Source organism: Panulirus ornatus, chromosome 47 (assembly GCF_036320965.1).
Source record: "Panulirus ornatus isolate Po-2019 chromosome 47, ASM3632096v1, whole genome shotgun sequence".
Taxonomy (NCBI): Eukaryota; Metazoa; Arthropoda; class Malacostraca; order Decapoda; family Palinuridae; genus Panulirus; species Panulirus ornatus.
In genome coordinates, this window is record NC_092270.1 from 4,841,568 (window position 1) to 4,866,555 (window position 24,988).

At 42.8% G+C, this 24,988-nt stretch overlaps 1 protein-coding gene across 6 annotated transcripts in view; it reads right to left on the minus strand.

Annotated features, from left to right (window-relative positions):
- The window catches only part of Mctp (multiple C2 domain and transmembrane region protein), a 400,360-nt gene that overhangs the window by 193,946 nt on the left and 181,426 nt on the right, over positions 1-24,988 (minus strand). The gene's annotated exons all lie outside the window — the stretch shown is intronic.

Here is a 24,988-nt window from a genome sequence, read left to right on the forward strand (position 1 = left end):
AAACGTGTCACATTGCAAGGAAGAGAGTGTAATGCTGAGGAGAACCGTGGAATGCCTCACGTGTGATATGTGAAGCAAGAAGACTGTAATGTTGCGCGAGACAAGAGGAATGGTCTCGGTCCAGACAAGAGATAGGACGATCCTGTTCGAGGCGAGAGGACAATGGTGAAGGAACAAGATGATGTACAGTGTAGGTTAAAGGAAAGAAAACAAGAAGGTATTTGGTGTTGTGAGAATACACGAGTCCAAATGGGGGATTATGAGTGTAGAGGAGAGAGTAAGAGTGTAAAGGAGAGAGTCTAAGTGTGGAGGAGAGAGTGTGAGTACAAAGGAGAGAGTATGAGGGTAGAGAAGCGAGAGTGAGTGATTGTAGAGAAGGGAAATGAGGAAGTTTGTACATTTGGGAAACGTGTAGATTCAAAGACATTTTGAAAGATTGAACGGAACAGAGTTTAAAGCAATTGTACGATAACTAGATGGGCTAGAATCATCAGCGTCCATTGGGATAAGCTGTCGATTGTTAGGGTCTAGTGACATAGACGATCAAGCACAGGCGCAGGTTCTGAACCCACACTTTTCTTTTTTTTTTCCAAATACGAGGAATGCCATCTGGATCACATGACTCTATGTTATGTTCAGAGGGCTTTTTGGAGTGCATGAAAAGCAATTATATGGAGGGGTATAGGATTATATAGGGGGTGCTTCACGCGAAGGGGGAGATAAGTATTTTAGACTCACTCAAGGGGGAATTAGCAGAGGAGAGGGGATGCCGTATGTTGCCCAGTCTGCTACACTAACGTCGGAATGTAAACACCCAGGGAGAGATGGGTCAAGAATACCTCTCAGAGATACACTTGGCCAGTGATCTACAAGACCTGTCTGTAGAAGAAGGGGAGAGGTTACCTCACTTAACCCTAGAGGAAGGAGTGGCTAATAATAACAGTGACTTCTGGTAGATTTACTCACGAAATATATTATGATTTAGAGGAAAAATTATATACCTCAGCCAGGTATAAGAACCTCATGAAATGCAAAATTCCTTTTAAGTTGAACGTCTTTGAGGAACTCCAGCCCTGAGGACGGTCGAGTTTGGACCCCCACACAGCCTTGAGGGCCCAGAGCCCTGAAGGGCCCATCCCTCACCCCCAGCCTTGAAGGAAGGCCCTTTAACCTTGAGGATCCTCGACCTTGAAGGCCCACTCTCTCTTGAAAGTTTCCCGATATCCCATACTGATGTGCGAACATTGAGCCGCACCGCCGCAGGGCGGAGTGCCGCAACTTTACCTCCGCAGGCACAAGAGGAAAGACTGCCTCTCTGCCGCAGGAGCAGCGAGACTGTGCCGCAGGCGGAAGAGGAAGGAAATTCTTGCACAGGCGCTAAAGGGAAATAGGACTATGCCGCAGGCGCAAGGGGAAAAGAGACTGTGGCGCAGGCGCTGGGGGAAAAGGGACTGTGCCGCAGGCACCACAGGAAAGAAAAAGAGACTTTGCCGCAGGCGCGAAAGGGGACGAGACCGTGCCGCAGGCGCTGGAGGCAAGGGACTCGCTCAACACCGCATCCAACCGCAACAGACGAGGTATTGATTCGAGCCTTGCAACAGAAGACTTAGCCCTGCCAGGCAGCCACCTAGCCTGGCCTAGCCGGCAGCTGTACGATATATCATCCACACCCTCATCCACCTGAGGTGGGGGCATCCACTCCTCATCCATCCGAGGGAGGTATCATTCACCTTCATCCACCTGAGGTGAGGGATCCACCCCTCATCCACGTGAGGGAGGTATCATTCACCTTCATCCACCTAAGGTGGGGCATCCACCCCTCATCCACCTGAGGAAGGTCTCACTCCCTCATCTATCTGAGGAACGCATCCACCACTCTCATCCATGAGTGGGGGACATCCATCCTCAACCACCTTAGGAGGTATCAACCACTCTCATCCATCTGAGGGAGATATCAACCACTTTCATCCACCTGAAGGCGGCACATCATCCATCCTCATCCACCTGAGGGAGGCCTCATCCACCTTTAGAGAAGGGGGTCCAGGACCATCAATTAAGCAGCGCGCAATTCATCCGTGACAAACTGCTGATGCGCAGGAGAGAGAGAGAGAGAGAGAGAGAGAGAGAGAGAGAGAGAGAGAAAGAGAGAGAGAGAGAGAGAGAGAGAGAGAGAGAGAGAGAGAGAGAGAGAGAGAGAGAGAGAGAGAGAGAGAGAGAGAGAAGACGTTGTATAATACAATAGGTTCTACTGTATCCCTAATACAGTAAAGTAATAAAGCAGTGATCTACGACAGTGTTGTATAGTATAGATTAATACGACAGGTTATGGCATGATATAATACAGTATGATACAACATAGTATATCAGAGTATAGCAGCATATCACAGAAAAATACAGCATTGTATACTGTACAGTAGACTCAGCATACCTCCATAGAACATACAATGACAACACTATTATATAGAAGGTTATAGTATACTCTAGCACAACAGAGAAGGGTATACCATTCTATTTCTAAGTACCGCCTTGTGGAAAAATGTTTGTGGCTTTGATAAACCCCATCTGGCTACAGTCTACAGCCGGCTTCCTAGCAAAGATATTTCATCTCTAATCTTTAATGTTGGTGTAAATCCAAAAGGCCTAACGAAATGCCTCAGTATTTCTTTAATCTTAATCTTATACCCCGAGCACGATGGTACAATCTTTGAGCACGACGGTACGATCCTTAGGCACGATGGTACGATCCTTGAGCACGATGGTACGATCCTTGAGCACTACGGTATGATCCTTGAGCACGACGGTACGTCATACCTTCGAGGCCAAAGGTCGTATTGTCGTGTTCAAGGATCGTACCATCTTGTCCAAGTGGTCATCACCAAAACGAAGCAACTGGTTCACTAGGATTCGAACGAGCGAGACAACTCCAGTGTTCGAGGGAGTTTGTGAATCTGAACTTTGTGAACGACACTTTTTATGAGTCAAACTTGTAAAGTAAAGCGCTCGGGTTTCTTATGAAAAAAAAAAATCACTTGAAGATGAGAGTTGGTTAGTGGTTTGAGGATACGGGCAGCGAGCAGATGTGAAGACACTTGAAGATAAGAGTTGGTTAGTGGTCTGAGGATACCTGTAGCGAGTAGATGTGAAGACGAAATGCCGTTCCGAACGTAGCTTGATCATCCAAGACGTAGAGGAACGTACACACGAGGAGCATATACGTTCCATGGCAGACAAGTACTTTCTTTTCACTATATGTCAGCCAAATATCAACTAATGACACGGTGTCTAGGATCATAAGCAACAAGATAAACTTACTAAATATTCTTGAGGTAATCCGAAGCTTTTACCTTAAGAAAGATAATCGGAACTTATGTCTACACGGACGTGATTCTACTCCACTTTCCGAGCTCAGTTGGGAATGGATGAACGAGGCAGTTTTAGCGAATATGATCCACCCTTGAAACACTCAGTGAAGCAGTGAACGTTCGCTTCTTTTTTTGAATGAACGCGTGGCTGTGAGAGTCGGTTCGAACGCTGAACCGGAGCTTTGGGAAGAATGAAGCAAGAATCTTGCCCAGAGATAAAAATTTGCAACTAAATTTCAGGAAAATTACTGGATGTATTGTACATATGCGAAGAGAAGACATGAGACTTAGAACACGCCTGGTTCGAAGCTGTATCGAATCTCATTCAAGCAGAGACAGAGCCTAGGGGGCCACATATGGTCGAAGCTGTTTCGAACCCTCTGTCTCGTCCGCTTTGAGCAGGCGGACCCCAAGACTCTTCTCCCCGATCGTACATAAACACAGACACGCATGGCGTCGTCTAAATTCATCTGAGCGTCGATGACACGACGCAGTCGCACTCGGATTAAATCCGGAGTGTCGTTCGAGGAGGGCTATTCAAAAGACGCCAGCGTTCGTGATATTTAGTCACGGAGGAATGTGTCATTACGCGATTCAGTTCCATTCCTTACCCGAGGTTTCACCCGGAGAGTCATCCTTGCTATTCTCCTGGGCACGTGCGGCCAACAACTGGAGACGAGGACCAAGAAATTATAACCACAAAACAAACAGACGAGTGAGGAAAAATATAGACAGCAAATATCCTTAGAATCATGAGGCTGTTGATATATAAAAGGAGCAATTCGTTAATATGAGGCGCAAATCCTAACAAGACGATATGGATGAGGTTTTGAAACTTGATACTTTGATTGGACGAATCCAGGAGCTCATGGATAGACTGTTGTAATATCTGTGTCTTTCTCATGAAAAATAGATCTTTCAACCCCTTCCTACGGCTCCTTACGCCTCTTGTTATGTTTCACTGAAGACCTGGCCTGGATGAAGCTTCTGTTCATAACTGGGACCTGCGAAACAAAATTATGAAACAACTTTCCAACGTTCTACACCCCATGTGCAAATACACACGGGAAATTCTCATCTAATATACCCTTTGAAATGTTCTCCCCTCCACCCCCCTCCAACCACTCGTCAAACCCATTAGATTTAATTAACCACGAGAAGAATAACTAATTCCCTTTCCATTTGGTGCTCACAGCTTCGCAAACTAACCCAAACCCAGAGGAGTAGAGAGTTTATAGACTACCATTTTAATCAGTGATACAGTTCTGTGTCTGTGACGATCATGTTTTATGACATGATGATTGCATTCTTGTCTCTTAGTTTCTTATGGAGTCGGGAAATAATTTGTCTATAATCTTATCAATAAGGTTTGTCATGTGTATATCTATAGTCTCTTTACTTCCCATGCATGAACTTAGCCTCGATGGTATTTCAGCTCGTGTACCTTTTGCAGGTCTTCTGTGTGTACAACCCTAAGTTTAACCAAGCTCTTCCTACTGGCAAACTACCCAACTCCATTCACCAATCATATACGACGGTCCAGCTTTCGACGGTTTTGGGAAATTTGAAACTTAACGTTCCTTTAAATACTCTAAATTCATACCATGAGATGCTACTAAGCTAAAATTCACGTGAATATTAAAGCTACACACATTGATAATCATCTCCAACGGAATATGGTAGTAGACCATACAAGCAGTGAGGCAACAGACAGACAATTCACACGACACAGACCATTGTCGCAAAAAGGGCAACAGATGAATAGCGGGGCGAGAAAAGAAACAGATGTATGTGACAGTAGACGATCTGTATATGCGTACGTTAGTGGATTCAATAGCTATCAACTGCTAAAGGTTATAAAGACAGAATCCCCTACCATTCATCAAACACAGACGACGCGTAAAAAAAGAAAAATTTGTTTTTTGACTTCGCCCAGCGCGACACCGTACCACTCGGTACATCACTATTCCTAATAATGTACGACAATGTAAACAAAGCACGATACCAGCTCTGACGGGCGGGTTCGGCAAGTAAATAAGAGCCTCATTCCGTTTACAGTGGGAGTGAAATAGTCTATAGTAATGTATCATCAAACCTTCCTAATTATATGAAATGATTCCATAGAGCTGTCCCATTCTGATGCGTAAAATTACCGAAAAAAAAAAAAAAGGATCGAAGTAAAATTCGGCAAACGGCAATTTCACAAATAATGCCAACCATGGATCATTAAATACGGGTGTCAACTGAATGGCGGAGATAATGGACTTTTTAATGAACTAATTCATTTCTCTGCACGGCATATATTTCATTCAACATCCTACATGAACAATCGAATGTTCCAGCAATTATATTACACATAAAGGAACATGCTGGATTAAATGGTATACATCTATTGAAAGATCAATCATCAGGTCCCAATGAAATTCACATGGACTCAAGTATACATACCGGATTTAAACAGATATACCAACGCCTTTTAGTTTATATGGTAACGTGATATTTACGTAATCTAACCAGACCGCGAAGCCATAGTGAATGACGTAATACTTAAGCAGGAAAGAAGCTTTCCACAGTCGCTTATAAACGTTTTCCGCTTCTCCAGCTTACGTATAGATAGATAGATAGATAGATAGAGAAACAATGTACACACTAAACATGTCTGAATGTACTCATTCGAACCTGCAGTGATTAATAACCATAATGTTTTCATCTATAATCATTAATCCAGTCGTAGTTAATCCAGATAAATGGAAATTCCATGAGCGTGTAATCCACGTAATCCTTCCAGCAGGGTCATAACTAACAGCATAGAGATTACTGCCTCTCACACTATTTGATGATAATCAATATAGACACTGATACATTGCCCAGGCTCTCCAGTCGTGTGTTAGACGCAAAAGTTTGAGCAACCTCATATATCTATATATCTATCTATCTATCTATCTATCTATATATATATATATATATATATATATATATATATATATATATATATATATATATATATATATATATATATATGTAGATAGATAGATAGATAGATATATAGATAGAGAGAGAGCGAGAGAGAGCAATATGAGCCGGAGGGACTTGTTTAGGTTATAATATTGATACCTACTGGATATACCCTACCATACCTATTGGAAATATCAGACAATGCCTGTTGGAAATACTTGACGGTACTTATTGGAAATACCAGTTGATACATACTGGAAATACCATACCATACCTACTGGAAATACCAGACCAGCCTACTGGAAACAACAGACAATGCCTGTTGGAAATACTTGACGGTATATATTGGAAATACCTGCTGAACCATATCCATCACTTCCATACTCATTTAAACCCTCTGATCATCCTTGTAATCCCCACTTATTTACTGACCACAAAGCTGGAAGTAATCCACAAAAGGCTTTTCCCCAGGACAGGGGTAAATTGTGAATGGCGCTCAGACAAACTCGTGGAAATTGGATTTTGTAAAATGGACCTCGCCTGGAGAACTCGTATCTCCTCCCACAGGAGATCTCGAGGTGGGGGGGGGGGGGAAATATACCAATCAGGGTCAACATCGTCCTGGAAATAATGTCCAGCGCTGTAAATTTCCAGCGACCAACGGGTAAGACCAAGGTACGTGCCTGGAATCCCTGGAACGTACGAAGACTGGCCTTCCAGTATTATGAGAAGAGGAAAAATGATGCAAACATGGATGAAGATCATTATACTGTATGTCTAAACGTAAAATCTGAATCACACGAGACTTATTACTATAACTTTTAATCAATCTAATAAATAATGAAATAAAGAATAAGAATTTTTTGTTAAATGTCGTGGGCCATGTATATAGTTCGAGTTTATATATCTGTTTATATATAATCAATCTAACGAACAATGAAATAAAGAACAATTATTTTTAGTTAAATGTCGTGGGCCATGTATATAGTTCGAGTTTATATATCTGTTTATATATAATCAATCTAACGAACAATGAAATAAAGAACAATTATTTTTAGTTAAATGTCGTGGGCCATGTATATAGTTCGAGTTTATATATCTGTTTATATATATAATCGCTTTATAAAGAATTTCTATAACAGCTCTGGAGTTGCCAAGAACCTTTTCCTGGAGTCTCCTATCACCCATGGCTGCTCTCCTCCCAGTAGCATGGAAATGTAGACTCCTTAAGAGTAACAAGTCCTTTGACGAAACTGTGTGTGTACTCCCAGAGATAACACAGCGTTGCCAAAAGTGACCTTTACACTCGCGACATAACCTCTTGCAGGCGGAGCCCGGTAACACCTGAAGGTTTATATATGATGTTAGATTTTTTTTTCTGGTGGTTATAACTTGACCTTGATGACCTTAATGGCCTCTGGTAGTTAAAACGGATTTAATGACCCTGGTAGTTGAAACGACCTTTGAGTCAACCAACCAGACATATACTGTAGAACTATTCTAACCCTTCCTCACTATGAATAAAAACAAGAATTAAACTTTTAATGAAAAAGATTGAGAAATTATGATCGAATCATATATCTAACCCGATGCTGAACGGAGCGAGAGAGAGAGAAAAAAAATATATATAGAGACTATAAAATTTTTTTTGGACATATTTCTTTGTCTTCTGTGTCTTAAGGACATTTATGAATGAGACACAAACATTCAAGTATAAAAAAAAGACTCATTTAGTGGTGACCTTGACACTCGGAGGTCGAGAGAGAGAGAGAGAGAGAGAGAGAGAGAGAGAGAGCAGCTGTTCGGGGCACTGTGCAGATCTGGCCCCAAGCCAACACCCAGAGGGGGAATTAAAAGTAATCTGGGTTTATAAAAAGGAATTTCTACCTTTCTGTTAAACTGTGGATGTTTCCTCATACTCTCCATTGTACAAGACCTACAGCAATATATAAATATTCATTATATTCATTTATTATACTTGATCGCTGTTTCCCGCGTCGGAGAGGTAGCGCAGAAGAGGGAAAAATTCCCGGCAGACGTCCATTATTCCGTATGCTAATATTAATAATTCCTTCTTCGAGGGTCAAGTCTAAGGGCAAGACATCATACCCAAGGGTCGTACAGTCGTGCTCAAGGGTCGTATACCGTCGTGCTCAAGGGTCGTATACCGTCGTGCTCAAGGGTCGTATACCGTCTTGCTCAAGGGTCGTATACCGTCGTGCTCAAGAGGTTAACTATCTTGTCCCTTATTACCCTTAATCCTATTAGCCATCCCAGGTCATGACCTGTGCTGGTGTTCGCGCTCCCTCGCCTCATTCAACCAACAGGAAAAGAATGAACTCTGACCTCCAACATTATGACTGACCTCCTACATTATGATGACCAGTACGCGCTCGAACATTACCGTTAATCCATTTTCTGTTAGAAAAAGAAAAAAAAACCCACTGGGGAGATGTGGAGAAGAATTAAGTGGCCATTTTCAGTATCCCACTGAAGGAGAGAGAGAGAGAGAGAGAGAGAGAGAGAGAGAGAGAGAGAGAGAGAGAGAGAGAGAGAGAGAGAGAGAGAGCTATGGATGAAATGTGTGGCGGAGGTAAGTTTGCCACGGGAGATTCTGCCACACGTTGCCCCGCCATTTCATGTTTACATTTCCAATCCCTGAATTTATTTTCTATGCCTTGGGCCATTCTTCACATTCATCCTTCATGATTTCGAGTATCAGAAAGTGAAGAGAAACGATGGGTTGACGAAGACTTCACGAACAAAACGTAATCGTAAAAAAAGAAATGATTTATTTCGTGTGTTTCAGAAATACGTTTTCTTTTCAAACAGTTTTGGGAGTAATCCTGTAATTCGGTTTGAGAGATGTAAGGGACCAACAGTGACTTACAGTGACCTTCAGTGACCTTTTGAACATCCATGTCTTCCATGAACATCGTAAGAGCATAGGAAACCTGATCTTTCATCTGATATCATAACTAAGCCAATAACATTGAGGGAAAAGACTTTGCCTTGAACTTACTTATAACACAGTCTACTTCCACACAGTTATCATCTTCATTATATAAACCACTGTGAACATTCTTAAGTCTCCTTTCAAACACAAATTCCAGGATTTGTTTTTGTGGTTTAACCTACGCCTCTTTTTTTATAGTCTGTGTTATACATCGCACGCCTTTTCTTAATCTGTATCTTGGCCTATTATCGTCTTAAGAGATATCTTCACAATTTTTGTCTCTTACGAAAAATCTGAAGGGGAAAAAATATCTGGTCAGCAACATTTCCCTAAATCTTCAGTAATCTCTTCCTTGAATCCCACTTGTCCCAGGGAAGATTTTGTAATCCTTGTAATCCTTCCCTCCCCTTTTATTTTTTTTAAAGAGGACTGGGGAAAGCGGGAGGGGTGGGAAGATGTAGGGGCATATCATAATCGTATCACAGACTATCATCTACCATGATGATCACTCCACATATACTTCCAGAGAGCAGCGGCTTCATTCAATAAGGTGAATCCCAAAACCCAGCTACTTAACGTAGTGTGGCTTCTGTCTCTCATATACACATGGCGTCTGACCCCCGGATCATACCTAGAGCCACCCTGACATATGTCATACATACCTCCACATATACTACTATACACAGATCCACATACAACGTAAAAGACCTCCGACATATTCTCAATGTCAGACCCTCGGTGAAAATAAAGATGATAATACATTTGGAAAGTGATTCATTGTAATAATATAATTGGAAAGTGATTCATTGTAATAATATAATTGGAAAGTGATTCATTGTAATAATATAATTAGAAAGTGATCCATTGTCATTCCCCTCTCCCTCCCAACCACTCGTGCACGACGGGAAATACGAACTGAAACTCCAAACGACAATATCCATCAACAAAACAGCACATCCTTCCTACAAACTCGCTAAACAGTCCTCCAAACCTCCCAGAACTTCAGTGCTTAAAAGCAATAATGCACAGACGATCTACACAGTCCATTTTCAGCTTAATATCACATGTATCATTTTATGTAATGTGATTAATGTGATGATTGTGATTATAATTAATGTGATTATAATTCACTAACTTGGCGATTAGAGTGGTGGTTTTCTTGTAAAATTACCCTCCCCCCACGTGTGATACGCCAGTTGAAGCCATGGTATTTAAACGTTTAAAGGTAATTAAATCCACCACTTGGATGCGGGCGTTTTTTTTTTTTTTTGCAGACGGATTCTTTTTAGTCTGTTTCAACACGAACGCAAACAGACTAGACACAGGAGGGGTGAACATACGTGCGCCAGATAGACTCTGTGTGAGTACGATGCGGTATCTTGTGTCTTGTAGCTTTGATGGGAACAAATGGTCCCCTTGTAGCTCTGATGGGAACACTGGGGCTCCTTGTAGCTCTGATGGGAACATATGGTCCCCTTGTAGCTCTGATGGGAACACTGGGGCTCCTTGTAGCTCTGATGGGAACACTGGGGCTCCTTGTAACTCTGATGGGAACATATGGTCCCCTTGTAGCTCTGATGGGAACACTGGGGCTCCTTGTAGCTCTGATGGGAACATATGGTCCCCTTGTAGCTCTGATGGGAACACTGGGGCTCCTTGTAGCTCTGATGGGAACATATGGTCCCCTTGTAGCTCTGATGGGAACACTAGGGGGCGCCCTTGTAGCACTGATGGGAACATTCCATCTCCTGTAGCCCTGATGGGAACACTAGGGGGCGCCCTTGTAGCACTGATGGGAACACTCCATCTCCTGTAACTCCAATGGGCTACGCCAAGCCGAGGGGTTCATCTCCTGGTGCATCAGACGACCCGGATCTAATACCGTCAACCAACAAGTTCAAAGAGAGAGAGAGAGAGAGAGAGAGAGAGAGAGAGAGAGAGAGAGAGAGAGAGAGAGAGAGAGAGAGAGATGTTGACTGCAGCTTCTCGATCCAGGGCTGGACGGTTGTGGCCAAGAAGAAGAAGAAGAAGAGGAGAAGAGGCGGCAGCTCTTAACCAACAGCTGTCAACCACAGCTCAGACCCAGGCTGGCCAAGAGGGTCAAAGGTGGAGAGGGGATTTAGCCAACACAATTGGCCCCACGTCTTTCTTCCAACGTGGTCCAAAGGGGGGGGGGGGGGTAAAGAAAATGGGAAATTCGTTGATATTCTGTTTCTTTATCGTGTGGATATTACCAGACGGCGCGAGGGAAACAGTGTTTTAGGTAGTGTTATGGATGAAGGAAATCCCTCTCCTCACTTGCCTTTATGTGACTTGGGTTAAAATAAAGAAGTTGAAGGGGATGGGTTACATAACACACACACACACACACACACAGACGCTTAGAAAGATGGATGATAGAAGAGATGGTTCAAGAGATGAGGTCCCACGACTGTAAAACTCACTCCCAGTACAATACGGAGAGGGAATTACACACACACACACACACACACACACACACACACACACACACACGTGTGCACTAAATCACCGAGTGTAGATATCTTCTGCACGTGCTTTGAGCACTTGGCAGCAAGCGGATACAAGACCCAGTTACATAATCTATAAGTTACAGTAGACGCTTATGGATACAAGCCAAATGCTGTGAAATGCCTTGCTTACACCCTACCACCACCATCTCCACCTGCAGCCAAGGAATCAGTGATAAAATAACTTCTCAACTATCTAAAGGCGGGAAACGGACCATCAACACGAAAACACATATACATTTAAAGTTCCATGCATTTTCCTTTGTTTTGTCATTAAAGAGAAAGTATTGTAGACGTGATGATTATTGGTTTAAGATCTTAAAATATAGCTACTGTCTACGAAACACACGCACACACACACATACACACACACACACACACACACACACACACATGCAAACTCGCTTGGGTTCGAATACCAGGTGCGGCAGAGTCGGCCTACATCCGATCTAGGTGTTCATCCTCCCCCCGGGGCTGGTCGATAAATGGGTACACACACACACACACACACACACACACACACACACACACACACACACACAGAAGTAATCAGGAAATCACAATATACTCATTTCAAATTCCCATCCAAGCTTTTTATTCTTGCTTCCCATTTTCTATATCCACGACAATCCACGTCATCACGAACGATTTGACGTCATTATCACCTCAGGTCTAACGACCGACCTCGAGTGCACTCAGGAGGGGGTCTCTGTCTGAATTACCTTGGTGTTTCATATCAACCTCTGGGCCTCCACAAGAGAGGTATACTTAAACATCTTGGTTATCTTTCATCGCCAAGTTATCACTTATCATTACCGCGAGCCAGTTTTCAGCTCCAGCTAAACCCTCATTTCTTATGACGTGGTGAGGTCTGGGGGAAGGAACCATGAGTTCTGTTAATGTAATTATGAAGAAGAGTGTGAGAGATGAGGGATCTCATGGGAGCAGGACTGGAACATGGAATTACTGAGAGCTATACACAAGCGCCTGGATTTAGAGTAAGGGGGAGAGGAAGGAAGGGAAATAAAGAAAAGGGGATAGAAAGCGGAAAAGTAATGGATGGAGGGTGGGGAAGAAAGGGATGGAAGTATGGAAAAAAAGGGATGGAAGAGGGGGAAAGAGACGAAGGGAGGTAAAGAAAAGGTGGAAAAAAAAGAGGATCGAGAGAAAGAAGGTAAAGGAGATGGGAAAGAAAGACAGTGAAGGAGGAAGGAAAGAAAAGTGATGGAAGGAGAGAATTAGGGAAATAAGAAGGGACGATTGAGGGATAGAATGAGACAAGAGAAGGTTAGAAGGAAAGAGTGGAAAGAAGGATAGAGACGTGTCTTAACTGTCGCAAGAAATCACAAGACATCGACTGGTCTGGAGCACGATTTCCAGTAATCCAGTGAGGCAGCCAGTCCAAGACCCTGAATCCCTCAGGGATCAGGTCCTACCGATCTGAGGGCAGCACACCAGAGCCCTCAGGACCTCCTGGCTGTCAAGAGAATTGGCGTAATTGAAGGATGACGTCGGCCAAATACATTTCTTTGCAAGGAGACAGTGGGGACAGATTTCATGTGTACAAACACTGGATAAATAGATATCTTACATACAAACACTAGATAAATAGAAATCTTATATATCAAACACTGGATATTTAGATATCTTATTTACAAGCTAGATAAATAGATATATACAAACACTGGATAAATAGATATATACAAACACTGGATAAATAGATATCTTAAATGGAAACAACAGATAAATAGATATCTTACATACAAACACTAGATAAATAGATATCTCATATATCAAACACTGGATATTTAGATATCTTATTTACAAGCTAGATGAATAGATATATACAAACACTGGATAAATAGATATCTTAAATGCAAACAGCAGATAAATAGATATCTTATTTACAAACAATAGATGAATAGATTTCTTATACATCAAACACTGGATAAATAAATATCTTATGTATCAAACACTGGATAAATAGATGTCTTACTTACAAACTAGATGAATAGATATATACAAACACTGGATAAATATTTACAAACAATAGATAAATAGATATCTTATATACAAACACTGGATAAATAGATATCTTATTTACAAAAGTAGATAAATAGATATATACAAAAACTGGATAAATAGATATATACAGACAGCAGATTAAACCGATGTGATAAAATACTGTACATCAAGTCGCCTTCAGAAAGGCTGTATCATCACCAGTTGAAAATTGTATCAAAAACATAGCCAGAAATCATCGACTCACGAGACTAAAATACTTCCGTGCCACTGGGGTGTTTCATACATCCAGTGGAAGTCCACTAACACACGAAGAGAAAAGTTATACTGTATGTACATCAGGGGGCGAACAACAACTTGGGTTTAGATGTCTTCGAGGGACTTAAGATACCTTTACTATTGGACCTTTACCCCAGTGGAAGCTTTCCACTGTTGAGGTCCCTTGAGGCCGTGTGGACAGAATGGGATATAAAGATCTCCTGAAAGGCAATAACAGAATAAAGGGAGACTAGAAAAAAGGGAAATTATGTATTTTCCTTTTTTCATTCTCGTCTACTCGAAAGTAACTTTAGGGTTATTTGGAGAAGGTGGTGTGTATAGGTGTTCCATAGGGTGTACTACAGGATGGTGTAAATGGGCGTAGGTATGTGGGTGTGCATATGAGGGCGTGCGTACATGGGCGTGCGTATGTGGCTGTACGTGTCTTTGTCAATAGAGCTTTCTTAAGAGAGTGCAGGATAGCAGGGACGTGCGTGTATGCGTACATGTGTGTGTGTGTGTGTGTGTGTGGGGAAGGCGGGAGGGGGGGGGGGGAGTGAGCGGACAGTGAGGGCGAAGGAATATAACTAAATAAAGAAATTTCATTACGCAGTAGCGAAAAATCCGAGAGCAAGCTAGAAAAAATATCCCCAAAAGAAAAAAAAAACCCATAAAAATCTTAAAAAAAAATGGAAAAAACTTAAAAACACAAGCAAACAAACAAAAATATACTCGGATACGACACGACCGTCCATCAAGCGGATGGAGGAGGGAAATTGACCCTGCAGGGAGGAAGGAAACTCGCGAGGAACGGCTAGGGGGAAAAAAAAAGAGGGAAACTCCACCATCCAGAATGGTGCTGGGAGAGCTGAAAAAAATATGGTGTGTGTGTGTGTGTGGGGGGGGGGGGGGGGTGAGAAACCCACCCACATCCCGAATACAGCCAACCACACTATTCCTTTAAGGGATAATACACGTCTTGTCATCAGCCATAGGGCGTCTAATCCCCCGATAGATGGATAGATGGGTTGCATTTCCATCCCTTGAGTAAGAAAAGGAGGTAGAATGGGGCTGGATAAAAAAAAAAGGGGGAGAGGAAATCCCTACGAAGTAATTCAGGAAAGATTGTCCTTGTAAGTGGAGGAGGAAGGGATAAAACTTCCCAAGCTATGGATCCAAGACCAGGAACATGAATTGGACTGGATTCTCAATGAGGGTTTTCCCTGTCATGATCTCAACTGTCAACCCTCAGGTGGTGTTCCGTCCATTGTGTCAGTTGAAGAGAAGGAGAACAACAACAATGAGAAGAAGAAGAAGAAGAAGAAGAAGAAGAAGAACAATGAGAAGAAGAAGAACAATGAGAAGAAGAAGAAGAAGAAGAAGAACAATGAGAAGAAGAAGAAGAAGAAGAAGAACAATGAGAAGAAGAAGAGCAATGAGAAGAAGAAGAAGAAGAAGAACAGTGAGAAGAAGAAGAAGAGGATGGAAGTAAGAATTAAAATCATTCCCTTCCAATAAAATACTTATCATCAATAATGAAATCTCCCGAAGTTATGATATAAAAACTACCATTTAGTCAATGTCGATCAACACAGAAATTTGACCTACTCTGAGAATCTAAAATGTTCTCATTACACCAGAATACACTGTAGGAGATTACTTATTATTTTTACCGTCAACGAAGATTTTTAAATATCCACTTGAAAAATTTGCAACTATTTTCTTCCCCTTCTTATTCTTACAGTAGATGTTGCGTTCCTTGGGGGCTGACTAGAATTAATTTACAGCCGACGTAAACAAATAAACTTGTAAAAAGACGCGCTTGGACAATCACAACAGCTGCAGAGAATAAGATACACTTCAAAGACAACAACGAAAAACAAGAAAACAACAAGTCTGTGGAAAGAGGCTGTTGTCATGTGTACTTGTAAAAGATTTGTGTTTTTCTCGTTAGTGTGTGTGTGTGTGTGTGTGTGTGTGTGTGTGTATCCAATCACATCTCCCCGTACGTATGTGTGTATATAAGTGTTAAGTAATCGTGGATATGAAAGATTACACACATCTTCTTTAAGTCTAAGTGCATCACCTACTTATGAATGCGTAGTAACACTCTGCTAACTTTAAGTGTCTCTATAAGTGCTCAAGTGTGAGATCTGTGTACTTCACACTCTGCTGGTAAGGCACTTCACACTACGCTTGTAACGCACTTCACACTACGCTGGTAACGCACTTCACACTACGCTGGTAACGCACTTCACACTACGCTGGTAACGCACTTCACACTTCGCTGATAACGCACTTTATCGTCCACGGGCCGTTTATCTCCCACCTTAATCACCTGACGTACATCTTTGATCTTATCAAAAACCGAGTGTTTTTTCCCCCTAAATACATAATCGACAATTGACCCGTCCTGAAACGCTAACGATCGTTGTTCTAAACTACCACAACTGCTTGTTGGCTAATGCAGGGGGCAAACCAATAAAACCACGGGGAAATATACTTCGCATATATATATATATATAAATTATGAAATATTAAGTTAAACCAAACAACATCTTAAAAGACACTTGTAGGTTTAGTGCAAGAGATGGGTGTCCATGGCGGGTGTGGGGTGGAGGTGGTCGGTTGGATGATAGGGAAGGGGGGGCAGGGGTATGATGGGGGGGTGGTGGTGGGGGGAGGGGAGGGGGTGTTGGCTCGGCTTGGAGAGGACCAGGGTGGTTCATGAACGGACCAATTGCCTTAGAGGCCACATATCCCCTAGCCAATAAGCCACGGTGACAACGGGGGAAGGCTAGGAAATATGAGAGAGAAAATGACTAGTCTACACACACACACACACACCAATTACAAGGACAGGCACATACAAATACGTATCCGTAACATCAAGGAACAATCCTGACAAAACAAGCAAACAAACAAACAAATACCCCGTCTTCACTGCTACTACCGTCCGTTGGAGGAACAGCAACAGTGCCGAATGGAATCACTGCTCGTGGCAGAAACAGTGACCAAAAAACAGCCCAAAGGAAATGGTTGTAACAGTAACAAGGGAGGAGTTAGTGCCAAGAACAGCAACACCAGTTGTTAGGATCCTCTGCCGTGTGTTTCCGACGCTCGTCTGGCGCCTTGCGCGATACGAAAATGGGTGTCCAGTGGTGGAAATAGGTGAATGAGGATGGAAATTAGTAAATAGGGATGGAAATTGGTAAAAAACGTAATGGAAATTGGTAAAAAAGAAATGGAAATTGGTAAACACGACATGGAAATTGGTAAAGAGGGATAAGAATTGGTAAATAGGGATGGAAATTGGTAAATAAGAAACGAGAATTTGGTAAAGAGGGATGGGAATTGGTAAATAGGGATGTAAATTGGTAAAAAAGAAATGGAAATTGTATATTGGTAAATGGGGATGGAATTTGTTCAGCAGCTTTGGAAATTGGTAAATGGCGACAGAGATTGATAAATGGGGATAGAAACTGGTACATAGTATAGGATTTTGCTAAACAGGGATGAAAATTGGTGCACAAGGATAGGTAATAGTGGGCACAAGAATGAAATGTGATACACAAAATTGGTAAATTAATAAAATACGATGGGAAGGTAAGGTAATGCTAAACCAGGAAAGAAAATAAAGCTCTTTGAAATAAGTGATAAAAAGGAGGAACAGAATGATGGTGTGGAACAGAGAAACTGTAAATCACCGTATTTACGATAAATGTAAAATCATACACGGAACGAGTAAATGAAAAACAACATTGTTTACGGGAGTTTACCTTGAGCTCGGGTTACTGGATCGAATTTCACAGGGGAAAAAAAAAATTGTCAGGGAGGGTTTGTGGTCGATGAGGGTCCAGTGTGGCATCATATTAAATTTCTCCCGCACAAGCGAGTTAGACCGGGGCTCAGAACAGGCCACTGTGTCTTTCCTGTCGAAAGAAAACGATAAAGATGTTGATGCATCAACATCAATTGTTGACTATGGCTGTTACAAAGTTTAGGGCTGGGTGGGTGAGAGGGAGAGATGGACGATAATTGAGGTCAGAGACAAAGGCAGGTGTACGAAAACATGGAAACAGTAGGAGCAACAGTAGCATAGATGATGACGAGAGAGGGGAAAAAAAAAAGGACCACGAGAGGAGGCATGAAAGGGGGAAGAAAAGAGAATAAAGAGAATAAGACAATAAATGGAGTAATAAAGAAGCAGAAAGAGACACGAACAAGAAGTAGAGGGTCGATAGATTGTGGGGTCACTATGCTCAGCAGGGGGTCGTGGCTTCAGAGACACCTCTGCTTCAGAAGTCGATGCAAAGCAGGGACCTGCCGCGCAGGGAGGGTCGGTCAAGCAAGGCCCTGCTTCAGGAGGTCACCCCTGAGCGAAGACCCTGCTACCTCACGACATGCTAAGAGACACCTGCAGGTGTTGGTAGCGCCCGAAGCAATGAACCCAACACGCCACTCGATCACGGGTGGAACCAGGTGATGAATGATGTACATCGTGTCGAATCACCTCTCACCCTTTTTGAGACTCGTTTCACGAATGCTTCGGATTAGAATGAGATTATTCATAAACTACCAATTGATGATGCCTACAGGTACGAAGCCAATTAGAATTGGTACTATTGTAACAGAGGTACCCTCCTGTTAATATGGTCCCCCAATTTTAAGAATGATCTAAAATCTGAATTCCGTGGCCTTCAGTAATTATAGGAACTGTATTCAGTAATTATAGGGACTGTATTCAGTAATTATAGGGACTGTATTTAGTAATTATTGGGACTTGTATATCATCGTACTGTTATAATCATGGACGCATTTTGGTCAAAGCGAGTGTCCCACCACGCACTCAAACCATGGCAAGTGGAGGGAGGGTCACCTTGACCGTGGTAACCAGAGATCGTGGGAGAGTAGAGTGCGTTCTGCTCATGGTTCATGGGGGTTCGACGCAGGTGGAGTGTCATGGGGTGCGAGGGAAGGAGGGAGGGAGGGAGGGAAGGAGCGAGGGAGGGAGGGAAGGAGGGAGGAAAAGAGGGAGGGAGGGAAGAGACTAAGGCTAGAGGTGGAGGAGTGAATCATGGGGACCAATTGTGGAAGGTTGGGTGGATGTCATGACGAGTGAGAGGGAAAAGAGAGAGTATGTGAACGACGAGGTTCATGTAGAGTGCGTTGTGGGGTACTTAGGGTCAGGAGCTGTAGAGTCCAAGGTGTGAGCGTGGGGTAGGCGGAATATATCCCTCGACGAACAGCAGTTTACATAGAATTAAAAGATTCTGAAAACTCATCAAGCATGAAGCCGCGACCTTTGACCTGGCCCTTAGATTCAAATTTAGCCTACGATCATGGATGTCAAATCCAAAAATGATAAGCCTCTCTCTCTCTCTCTCTCTAATATAGATACACAGATAGATAGATGGATAGGTGGATAGACAAACAGAGCAGCACATAGAGAAAAGTATTATCCTACCAAACCTAATACTTAACCCTGCCACAACCCGTCATAAGAAACATCACTGAAAAACCCGACACCATTCATGCACATGTACTCCAGTCATGACCACATAAGAGGACCAGGAACACCATCATCAGGAACACCATTACCAGCAGAAGGGCGAGGAACCTCCTGCAGAAGTAGCAGCCGAAGTAGTTGCGGCCGTGGTGGTAGTGCCCTTAGCGCAAGGTGATCCTCCGCGTGTCGGGGGGTTGTGAAAACAGCTTTAAGGTAGTGTCAGGGACCCGGGCCACGGCCTCCTCCTCCTCCTGCCTCCTCCTCCCTCTCCAGCGGACCGACCAAGCCACAACGAGCGGCGGTGGCTCTCCCGGGTTACGGGAATTTCCTGGATGAGATGGTTTCCCTGGGAGAGGCTTCCATTTGTTCATCTAGACCTACGAACTACCACAAGTGGTTGTGAAAGAGATTGTTCTAAGGGTTGTAGCTGGTGGCTTAGGCCATTAACGTTCTTCTGGAACTATCGTTGTAGATTAAGATAGCTTCTTCAAGCGTTTTCAAGTTCATTATGAGTCTCTCTCTGTATATATGGCCGTATGTAGGTTGAAAAGATTCAATAGCGTGTGGATCGTGAAGCATTTCAGAGGGGAAGTTTCGGAGCGTCGAATCCTTCGAAACGCTTTGTTTATTTTTATTCTTCCACAGGTTTCGAAGCATAGAAGCGCCCGTTTCGAGGCATTGAAGTGTTCAAAGCATATTTTTCACCTATTATTGTTTTCCCTTCATGGTCGTGATGAGGTATGACGTAGCGAAGCTCAAATCGATGTAGAAATAATAGAAAAAAAAAAGAATCCGGCTCAGGAAAGTTGATAAAAAAAAAAATGATTCATTGATACTTTCATTCGAGACTGGTTCATTTTGCCCAAACTCTCACAAAGTGGGCGACACCCTACACTCAATTCACATGATTTCTGGCGAGTGTAAACATATTTTGACTGTATTCGTATGAACAAAATCATGCCTATTTTTTTCTTCCTACAGTGAAGCAAACAGGACTGAATATTGGTTTTTAAAAAGTCAGATTTCTATCTGTGATCATTTGTCAAAAATCATTTCAAATGTTCGACATTTGCACAATTAGATTTTTCGTCGAGTCTCCCCGGCAAATACAGTATATCATCGATTTTCCCCTTTGATACATCTACACACCACTGGTGTTATCAGTGTAGATGAAGTGTTTAAAAAAAAAAGGCAATGTTTGTACGTTATATACATCATCTCTCTTTGGCCGACAGGCCCCCCGCGGATGATGATGAGAGAGAGAGAGAGAGAGAGAGAGAGAGAGAGAGAGAGAGAGAGAGAGAGAGAGAGAGAGAGAGAGAGAGAGAGAGAGAGAGTTGTGGGTTGTGAGGATGAAGTTGTAGGACTAAGTACAACAGCATCGACGTAAGATCATCCAACAAGGATGAGTAATATAACCATACCACGTTTCTACAATGAATAATAATAATAATAATAAAACATCCATCCTTACAGGTCGTGAATAACACATTGAATGATGATAACAACTCACCACCACCGACAACACACTTAAGACTTTTAAAAAGTACACTTAAGGTACGGACGTGGCGTTAATTCAAACCGGATCATTACCGTCTGGGCACTGATCAAAGTGGAGACAATTTAGAATTCATGTTCACTCCTCATTTCCATACGTAATATGCAAATCATTATCCTAGCTATAAAAAAAATTGCAGAATAATGACAGTCTCGTATGATGAATGATTAACATGTTTATGCTATATTAAAAGCCTCATGAAAGAAGGGTTTTTTTTTATACTGTGAATATATGTTTACAAAACTTTCAAAACTTTAGGAAGAATATGAATATGTCCTTCTATGTTTATTTTTCTTTCAGTTCATCGAATCTTTATCGTCCAATTAAGATAGAAAATAAAGTCAATGGCATTTAATTAATCAACAACCCTCATGGGTAGTTAGATAATTCACATGAACTATCTATACATAGAGATATATTAAGAATGACTAACACAGCATTAACGAACTGATGTGAATACGTAATTGGTAAATATCTGGTGATAACTGATAGTTTACGTTAAGCTACGAGGGCCAAAAGGGCTTAAGATATACATAGACAACACACACATACATACACACGAGTGACAATAAACACACACACACACACACACACAGACAGACACACACACACATACACACACACGACAACAAAGAACTTGCTTGATGCTCGAATTACCTTTGTGAGAAAAAGGCTTCTGGGTTATACACTACGAGGAATTACGCCATCAGACAACACTGAACACAAGCCTTTTTGTCTATCACTCGAATGAAACGTTTGTGTCAATATATTCTTTTTCCCTACCTAGGACGAGATGCGTTTACAAGCAGGGTACAAGGACCATGGGCTGGGAGGCGTATTGCCCAGGTGGGGAAAGACTGGCCGTTGAACACCACCGATATATTTCTGGCACCCGGCAAATGTCAGGGGGGAAATGTCAAAGGTCATTGGAATTACTTCAGTTTACCTCCAAAATGCAAGGATTTTCGCGGAACTGTTCGGTAGTTGGTTGGGTTTACCTCCAAAATGCTAGGATTTTCGTGGAAATGCTCGGTAGTTGGTTGGGTTTACCTCCGGAATGCTAGAATTTTCGTGGAAATCTTCGGTAGTTGGTTGGGTTTAAAAACGAGTTTACCTCAGGTAGTGTAAGAGTTTACAGCGGTCCGTTGCTTCGAATGTAAACATCTCTTCGTCCAAAAGGAAATATTCTACAGTTTTCTTCCAGAAATAAGATGCATTCAAGCCAATAGCTAGGAGACTTCTGGCTCACCAGACTGTTCTTGTGTGCAGCGTTCATGCCCGCATTTGTGTCACATTCCTCGACAGCCACTGAAGCAGAGGTACCTCCGCGAAGTCTTAAAGGGCCGGAAGCTCTCGAGACGCGACACCGCCCCCCCCTCGAACTCCAGGCTTCGCCAGACGTAACGCGACATTGCAGACTTGAATCCCAATCAATTGTAAGTAATTGGGTCGTGAAAATGTAAGATATACATTATGGTTACGACGGGGCCTACGTCACTGCGACGGGGCCTACGTAGCTGCGACTGTGGGCCCGGTTTATGGTTGCGACGGGGGTCTACGTAGCTGCGACGGGGGCCCCGTTCATGCCTGCGACGGGGGTCTACGCAGCTACGACGGGGCCCAGTTCATGGTTGCGACGGAGGAGTATCTGCGACAGATAACTAGTCACGGGGTTATGGCTGCGTCGGAGGCGTAGCTGCGTCGGATTTCTGGCTACGAGGAGTCCATGGCTGCGTCAGGAACGCGGGTGACGGAGGCCTGATCGCAACGGGGATGTCCCAGTGCTACGACGGGTAGGTGGGCTGGGCTGGTTGAATACCATTGTGAATACCTGGTGAAGGTTGACGAGGTCTTCATTCCCACAGTGCAATGGGGTTGGGCCCAGGCTGCTGGAGTGAGTCGTTGGTCGACCAAGCTGTTGGAAACTGCAGCCCACAGGCCTACATAGTCCCCCCACACAGCTGACTGGTCTTGGAAGTCGCAGCAGCCCACAGGCCTACATAGCCCCCACAGCCTGGATGATCCGGTACCCTTTTCAGGTAACTGTCCAGTGTAATCTTAAATTTCTCTTCCGTGCATCCCACTGTTGATTCTGATGATAACTGGCAAGGTGTTGAAGAATCGTGGGCTCCAGGATGTTTAAGGTGTTCTCTCAAGTCTTTAAGAGATCTAATACTATCATTACGATCATCATTGCCATTGGGATGCTTCACAATAAAGATATTGTCGTCGTCGACAGCAAGCCAAACAATCCCCTCATCTGATTCCCTTCCACCTCGCCAGGGAAAGACCACCTAGACTCTCAAAGTTCTTTCGGGAACGTAATGTAATTTACTGTCAGCCAATGGGATATAACTTCAGGCCACATCTGATTAGGCTGAGGGAGAGGTGAGTGGCTTTTCCCTAATCTCATGGGAGGGGTAAACATGGTCACAGGACGATGGTCGATTTTGCTGAAGCAGAAAAGAACACACAAATATGTGAGAAAACAAGATCCTTCTTTCTTGGGAGGGAGATGCACCAAAAACCTAACGACATTTTCTATAAGAGAACAGCCAGCGAACGAACAAAGAAAAAATATCCTCCACCATAATCATTCGTTGACCATTGGTTCCCAACCAGTGGTACAGAGGAGTCGTCCAGACGGTACGTGGTGTCTGAGACAGTGATACGTACCTAAACCGGACGGTACACGTACCCCTAGTGAGGTACACGTCCAGACAGTACGTGGTGTTAGTCTGACAAGTTACAGTCGTATATAAAAAGGAATTTGAATCCATTCTTGTGTTAAGGGATGTTGGACGATATATCGTCCACATAGTTCTCTATGTTAAGTCATGCTATAAACCTCGGATTGAATCCAGTTTAAAGTATCTTACTATGTTAAACTAAGAGTTGATGTGTAAGCCAGTATATACACAGTGGCATATGTTACTAAGGCACTTAACAAAGACACATCTTCCCGCCCGTGCAAATTACCCTCGACTCATTATAGACGACCAATTAGAGAGGGTGATCACACTCTCGACGTTGAACTACCCAAAACTACTCTCTCCAGCGCTATTAGCAACAGCAATATATACTTTGAGGAAAATAATGTGTATCGTTTGCCCTGTAACTTTCTCTAATACGAAAAACGGGAACCCATTTGTGCACTGAAGCTGGTAAAAAAGAAAAAAAATCGGACCCAATTCAGTAGGATTACAATGCTAAACTTTTTTTTTTGTTTTGTTTTTCGTTTTCGCTATTTTTCCGGTCCAATGTTGTTTTAGCTATGAGAGAGAGAGAGAGAGAGAGAGAGAGAGAGAGAGAGAGAGAGAGAGAGAGAGAGAGAGAGAGAGAGAGAGAGAGAGAGAGTCGATAATTTGAAAATGTCCTGAGCTGGGCTTTGATATGACTGTCATGTCATACTGAACAAGGACAAGGTACTTTGCTGGTAATTACGCGAACAAATACCTTCCATCATCTGTGTTTATGTTAGGTTGGTCATTACGTAGAACCCCCATTTATCATTTGTTTTTATCTTAACATTTAAAGTTCACTCACTAAATAAATAAAAAAAATCTGTGGCTTATAAAACTCGGTAAAGCTGATATATACAACTCCAGTTCTTCATTTAAACTCAGAGCTTCATTTGCATATGAAAGGGTTAGAAGTGTATTGCCACTGGATATTCGCACACTAGGCCAGTGGGACGTAGGGTAAACTGAACTGGAGAATATATCTTGCCAACATCTACTTGTAGTCGAAAGGTGATCGTAAACATAAGCTGGATCGTGTGATTCCAAGTGAAACACTTCGCTATCGAGGTGGTGATGGGGGTACGTCCAAGAGGATGTG